Below are 7,520 nucleotides of genomic sequence, written 5' to 3'. Positions count from 1 at the left end.
CTGGAATCGTTTTGTGTCATCAATCACATCATATACTGACACGCGGAAAGTATGGAGGAGAATTAAAGCACTCCGAGGAAGTAACACTCTTACGCACCCTTTGGTCAGCACAAGTGGAGACACTTTACAAGGCCAAGCGAATGCCCTAGGCAAGCATTTTGAGTATGTGTCAAGCTCAGCTCACTATTCAAATAACTTCCTGAGACACAAGAAGGCAGAGGAACGGAAGATTGTACGTGGGGTATAATTGCTCCTTCACTATGCAGGAGCTTAAAGTGGCGCTCACTACTTGTGGTAAATCATCACCAGGTCGAGACCGAATAACATACACCATGATTAAGCACCTGCACGACGACACGCTAGAAGCGCTCTTACTGTTGTTTAACAAGATCTGGCGTGCAGGGCAATTTCCAAAAGTGTGGAAAGAGGCTATTGTGGTGCCGATTCTAAAGGAGGGGAAAGATCCATCACTTGCAACTAGTTTCAGACCGGTCGCTTTAACCAGTTGCTTATGCAAGGTCTTCGAAAAAATGATTAACCGTCGCCTTATCTATTTTCTTGAGTACCATGGTATTATAGACAATCGCCAGGCGGGTTTTAGCTCTGGTAGATCTACAGCAGACCACCTAGTGGCTATTGAATCCTACATCAGGGACGCATTTGTTCATAAGCAGCATTGTTTATCAGTTTTCTTTGACCTCCAGAAAGCTTACGACACAGCCTGGCGTTACGGTATTCTTTGTGATCTGCGCCGCCTTGGAGTTTGTGGAAACATGTTGAGCAGTTTGAAAGATTACCTTTCGGAGCGCACCTTTCAGGTTAGGGTTGGAAATGTGCTCTCGAAGATGTTCGTCTAAGAAAATGGAGTGCCGCAGGGTGGTGTGCTCAGCTGCACCCTTTTTATTGTTAAAATGAATTCCTTAGGAACTGCCCTGCCTCGCTCCATATCCTACTCTGTATATGTTGATGATGTGCACATTGCGTTTAAATCATGTAATATGTCCATTTATGAGAGGCAAATCCAACTAGCTGCAAACAAACTTACAAAATGGGCAGATGAGAATGGCTTCTGTTTTAACCCAGAAAAAAGCACGTGTGTGGTCTTCTCTAGGCAGCGTGGTATCCGCCCAGATCCTGTTATTAAACTCAATGAAACACCCATAGCAGTAAAAAAGGAGCACAAGTTCCTTGGGGTTGTGCTTGATGACAAACTTTCATTCATTGCACACCTCAAAAGTCTTAGAGTTAAATGTTTGGATACAGTCAGGATCCTGAAAGTCCTCTCACATCAGTCTTGGGGTACTGACACAAAGTGCCTATTGGCCTTATTCAATAGTCTTGTGAGGTCCCGCATCGACTACGGGTGTCTTGTTTATCAATCTGCCGCGAGAACAGCACTAAAGATGTTAGACCCTGTCTACCATCTTGGCCTTCGTCTGGCTTCAGGCGCTTTCCGAACAAGCCCTGTTTTAAGCCTGTATGTGGAAGCCAATCAGTGGTCTCTCGAAACACAGCGGAAGTACACTGGGCTGAATTATGCTCTAAAAGTGACATCCTTGACCGGACACCCGAACAGCGCTCTAGGTAACCAGGCAATCAAGCTTTTTGAAAAGCGACCTGCCATGGCTGAGCCATTCCTTCTGCCGGTGAGGGCACTGGCCACAGGCCTGGGAATATCCTTCACTGACGCTCAGAAAACCAGCTTTGCCGACTTTGTCCCTCCATGGGATCTGTGCCCTATCTCTTATGATCTCTTTTTTATGAAGATTGACAAAAGAACCGCTCCAAAGGAATTAATTATGCAGCATTTTTTGTTTTTGCAGAACAAGTACAGAGCATCTGAGTTCTACACAGATGCTTCCAAGACAGCTGGTGCAGTATCATGTGCTGCACATGGTCCAAACAAGACTATGCCTGAAGCCACATCTATATTCACTGCTGAAACACGCGGCCTTGTATTGGCTGTAGAATATATTATTGAGAACAATGTCCAAAAGTCAGTGATATTCACTGATTCTCAAAGTGCTGTGCAGGCTTTAGCGTCCGGAAAGTTACAAAAAAATCCAGTCTTTAATCAATTGCTAAAACTACTGTGCTCAGCCCACAAACAAAAACTTGAAATCACAATCTGTTGGGTCCCAGGTCACTGCGGCATAGCCGGAAATGAGCAAGCAGACAGGAATGCTGTAACTGCAGCTCTTCGGAGTGACCTAGATATTCAAAGCGTCCTGTACGAGGATCTTAAAGCGTACGTACGTAAGAGGTTGCGCGACCAATGGCAGGAAGATTGGAATGGGCAAACAGCAAACAAATTGCACATGGTAAAACCCAAGTTAGGTAGATCGATCCGTGAGAAACGAGACAGGATCACAGAGGTTACTCTCTGTAGACTGCGTATAGGCCATACCCATGCTACACATGCGTAGCTATTGAAAGGAACAGAACAGCCACGCTGCTTGAGGTGTGGAGGGTCGCTATCAGTCATGCACGTACTGGTAGAATGCAAACTACTTGAACCGCAAAGAAAGCTTCATTTTCCAGAATTGTACACACGCATGATCCCTCAACACCCATTGCTATTTTTATCAGACGAGCCACTTTTCTCTGTTAACCGTGTTTTTAAGTACCTCTCAGACGTAGATTTTTTAAGGTATGTGTCATATCACCCGTGACCCGAGCCACCATCGCACGCTAGAACCCGGTAGGTCCACTCATTGCTACCGCAAAGACGGTGGCAAGGGGTGCACATAGAAAATGCCTGTCATAGTGACAAATGTTTTTACTTGGCCCTCTACACCAATTCTTCTTTTTTAACAGAAATTTGAGATACCTTTTATTATATATTCTGTACTTTATATTCTCACTTGAATAATCCTCACCATAGTACTGGCGCTCTTTGGCCTTGATGCCCTTGCGCCAAGAAAACCTAACATCATCATCATCAACGTAGGGCCTCGGTGGGCCGGCCTTCGACGCCGTTGCTAGGACGGGGTTGCCAGCGGCCTCAAATGGACATCAAAAAATTACGTCACTTCTTCCACACTTGTCCCAGTACGCCGGTGGCCAGCGGGGTCTCTCCTAAGCTTCCTTACCTCCATGACACAAACTTTTATCACCGAGATGCGGTTAATAATGATGATGGTGAAAACTCACCCACCTTAACGCTGTGCGCCACCTGTGGCACGAACATGAAATAAATTGAACATCACAACACATGTCACCATTACACGACGAGCAAAGTTATCCCTTTGCGTGCGGCCATAACATCCTGCACATTTTCGCCAGTCCTTACAGCACTTAAACCGCCCTTAATTAAAAAGCAAATGGTGCTCTTCGTGGGACGTTTAAAGCCATGAACACACATTTTTAGGAGCCTTCCCGTAAGATGTCGGTTGGTTTATTCGTAAGCAGTTAGCTTTGTTACTCATGCAAGAAATCGGCTAGCAGCAAGTAAACGTAAACAAGAAGCTCTTTGTACATGTACATTTCAATGCCTATGTATTTCGGAACGCTATTTGCGCACAAAAAGAGTATATTTGTACAGACGCGTATCATATTAGGTAAATAAACCGGGCAAACAAATATCGCGCATTTTCCGAAGGCGAAACTACAAGTAGATGGTGCGCTTTTACTAATAAATTATGAGCCAACACCAGCCTGTCCTGTCCTAGTTGGAGCATTTGTGAAATTTTTTATGCAGAAAAGGCGACAACACAAGTTCCACACCGTTAAGATTGTTGACGGTTTATTCTCTGCAGAGAACAGGGCGTAAACAGCGGTTGTGGCATTTAATCTATACCCCTCCTATTTTACTTTCAGTTGATTGTGTCATAAGCTCGAATCACCGCTTTACGGGCGGTGTCGTAAAAATATTACCAATTTATTACTTCCAATGTTAAGAATGACTGCATGGGTTGCCGCATACCAGCTCTTGAAGACGAATAAAGCGAAGGCCCGCTTATCACGACGCGAGCGAAGTGCGCGCCAAATGCATTCAAGCTTTTCTTTCGGCTTCGGGTAGATTTAATTGTTCGAGGGTACCAGTTAATGGGTAATTGTGGTTTTAATCAAACCGAAGTTTTTTACGGCCTTTGTCTTTCCGGAAATAAATTTGCATTTTGAGATCCTCATGAATTTTAACGAGTTAGCCCTGGCCAATCCCCCCTTCTGGGTACGTACGCCAAAACTTTGAGGGCATCATCATCATCATCATCATCATTATCGAATACGTCGTGCTCCTGGCGTTTGTGGCCGCCAACATTGCCGCGAAGCCCATTCGACCTGCCAGCGTCGACAAGTGGGGCTGATTGCTCCTCCCCACCACGGCTGCAAAGAAACCGTGCTACATCTGCTCGAACGGGAGTACACCTTGGGCGGTAGCAGCCATCGGTTTATCAGGAAGGGCCGACAGTTCGTGTCAGGAGTTACCGAAGCTCCAGACAACGCCAACCTCTTCGCTGAGCTCGCAAGCGAGGGCACTAAGGAGGCGCCGATCGGCTTCCTGAAATTCTAATCAAACCTCTCGAACTCGTTCAAAACAACAGCGCTGGGCGATTTATTACAGGCAATTACAGTAGAGCAACCGGTGTAACATTAATGAAAAATACTTCGCATTTGCCTCAGCTCGCCCAACGTCGTCAGTATTTTCGTCTTTGTTTATTTCATAGAATACACTATCACTATCCCTACTTGCAATTCATCTTTGTTCCTGCGCCTTCATATGTTACTGCCCGCGTTCATTACCGTCGTAGAGTTGCAATCATGTCATGTCGCAGAAAATCTTGTTATCAGTCTTTCCTTCCTCCCATAACATATAACTGGAACCACCTTCCCGGACCAATCCCCGCCATTGAAAACCATGACCAGTTTCGCATATCTTCAGCTAACATTGTTACTTTAGGAACCACGTAGGGCTGGTATACACCACATTTTTGCTGCATTGTAAGATCTGTTCTTTTTGTGTGTTTGTAACCCACTCCCCTCTGTAACGTCTCTGGCCTTGAGGGTAAAATAAATGAAATGAAATGAAAGAGCAGCAGTCATTGAACACATGTGCACTGAAGATCGTCGGTTACATGGTCCTGGGCTTTGTGCTCCTCAAACTTTCCTGCTGCTGCCGCTGGCCCCTTTTTTCTTGCAACGACCAGCGGCCAGGGCTGGTGTCATTACCTGGCTCATCTGCAAGGTCATTCTTTTCCATTCAGCCGCCTCCATTCAAATAATTCGCCTCCTGAGCATGTTCAGCACCTACTCTGCCATGGACGACTGTCTGGAGAGCAAGTCGCCGCAAGCGTTCGAGTGGGCTTTTGCGCTGCTGCTAAATTACACTGTGGAAGCCATGATCCAGCTGAAGAAGACGTCCCCGAATCGAATGGAAGCGCTCGACAAGCGCTAGGCAGCAACAAACAGCATAAACAACTGGCTCCGCGGAATCATCAGCGCCTGGGACAACAACTATGAGGGCTACGCTTGCCTCGCCCATATGGTAACCGGCCCGCCGACTTTGTGTCACATGGTCCTGCCCGGTATAGCCCTTGTGGTCGCGGTTTCCGCTGCCCTGTTCGCCTGTGGCACCTGGAAGCAACGCCAGAGGGCCCTGTCTAAGGGAGGCCGCAGCCCCGCCTTCGTGGCTCTCGTCAACATGGCAGGCGTCGTGATGCTCTTGAACTGCATGGCCGTGGCCCTGCCCTTGATTAGGCGCTGGCTTCCCCTGCGCATGCGTTCCTGCACGTACGTCTGCATCCCGCACTACGAAAGCAACTTCAAGATGCTCGACGACGGCGTTGCCAGGGCGTGGCCGGCGTCCCAGAGGCCAGTCCTATTTTGCAGCCTGGTGCCCAGCTAGGTAATTTACGGTTGCACCACGAAAACCATTACGGGCATCGAGGCACTGGCGGCACGTTCAACCACCCAAAAAAGGATCTTCTAATGTCCGGCAACTTTCAGACCTAGGAGCAGCATGCCCAACCATGCTATTCTCTGTAAGCAGCATGCTATTCTCTGTATTGCGTGGTCGACACTCACTTCCTTTCTGTCCGCTGTATTCATGACGTGCTCATGGGCCACTGGGGGCAATGGTTGTCGCCGCCACCGTATTCTGTCTGTTGAACGCCTTGACGGCAGCTCCTATTGCCGTCATATTGCTAGCTATAGGAGATAAGAAAACCCAGTTGTTCAAATGGAAGAGAGAGGTCGCAGAGGGTGCGTGAAGCCGAAAGGCAATAAGAACGCAAAAAGAAAAGAATCTCCTCCGAAACCTAAGCCGAAGACATCACCACCACCACTATCAGAATTTCTTCTGCGGCTCCGGGGGAACCAATGAACATCGATCTCCAATTGAACGCCTGCCTTCCCCGCTGTGTGTAATGATGGTGCCCCGGCGGCGGCGGTGACAACGACGATGACGGGTAGTTGTGGCTTCTTTAGGTCAACCGCCGGTGTTTCTGATGACGCCACCACCACCGTGTATTGTACACTCCCCGGCGTCTTGTATGCCGCTGGGGTTGTGGCACCCCCCATGCTGCCCCCGATGCCGGCTTTTATGGCGAGCACACGCGTGGCCCAGCTGAGCCCTTGTGGGGTCGGCGGAACTGCGATGGGGCTCTCGCCCACAATGTACTCCCGCCGCTCATCTGCGGCGCAACTCTGCCCTTACGGACTCGCTGGAAGTTCAATAGCATCAGCGCCGACCATTCACTCTCGGTGCCCGTCTACGGCCCAGCTGATCCCTTACGGATTCGCCGGAAGTGCAATTGCATACTCGTCGACTGTACACTCGCGGTCTTCCCGCACGCTGTCCAGGTCGCGGGCATAGCACCTGTCGAACATTTCATTGCCCATGGCAGTGAATGTGGTGCCCTTTCGCCGTGTCGCTTTCGCGACACCCTCAAGGAGCAGTGAACCGACTCTCGTCTACCCTCACACTCCGCCCCGGCCAGTCTGGCCAGCACCATTCCGATGTGCCGGGCTGTCGATATAAATAAAAGGGTTTGGCGAACACTGATTTCCGGTAGCGTGCACCTTCTGATCTTAACCACAAACATTTAGGAAAACGTACAACTCTGGAATATTTCTTAAGGGGGAGCATTATGTCCCAAGGTTGCAGTCGATAAGCAACAGAGAGAGTTCCCCTTTCTGAACCTCTGGTTAGAAGCAAATGCCCCAATGTCCCGTGACGGGTAGTTGACGAAAGAAGACATCCACGCTATCTTGTTCTAACCTGCGCCACAACTGCCCGTGTTGCATTTATTACGAGCCCTGTGACTCAGAACTTCAGTTTAGGTCGAAAAGCCAATCTGCGCAATTTATTTTTTGCGTTAGAACGTACGGCGAACTATACATCACTTGCAAAGGTACGGTATTGTAGGGCACGGTACGGTATGGTATGGTATGCAAAGGTCCAGCCCTACACATGCCCTAAGGCCATGGTCTGAGGTATTCGTCATCATCTGATATTCGCGTCTCGACGTACGATTAGTACAACCCTGCACAGCGCACCGTAAGGCTCAACCTCGAGGTTA

Source organism: Haemaphysalis longicornis, unplaced genomic scaffold (assembly GCF_048455015.1).
Source record: "Haemaphysalis longicornis isolate Haplotype H1 unplaced genomic scaffold, Haemaphysalis longicornis Haplotype H1 scaffold_4, whole genome shotgun sequence".
NCBI lineage: Eukaryota > Metazoa > Arthropoda > Arachnida > Ixodida > Ixodidae > Haemaphysalis > Haemaphysalis longicornis.
Note: the sequence above shows the minus strand (reverse complement) of the source record.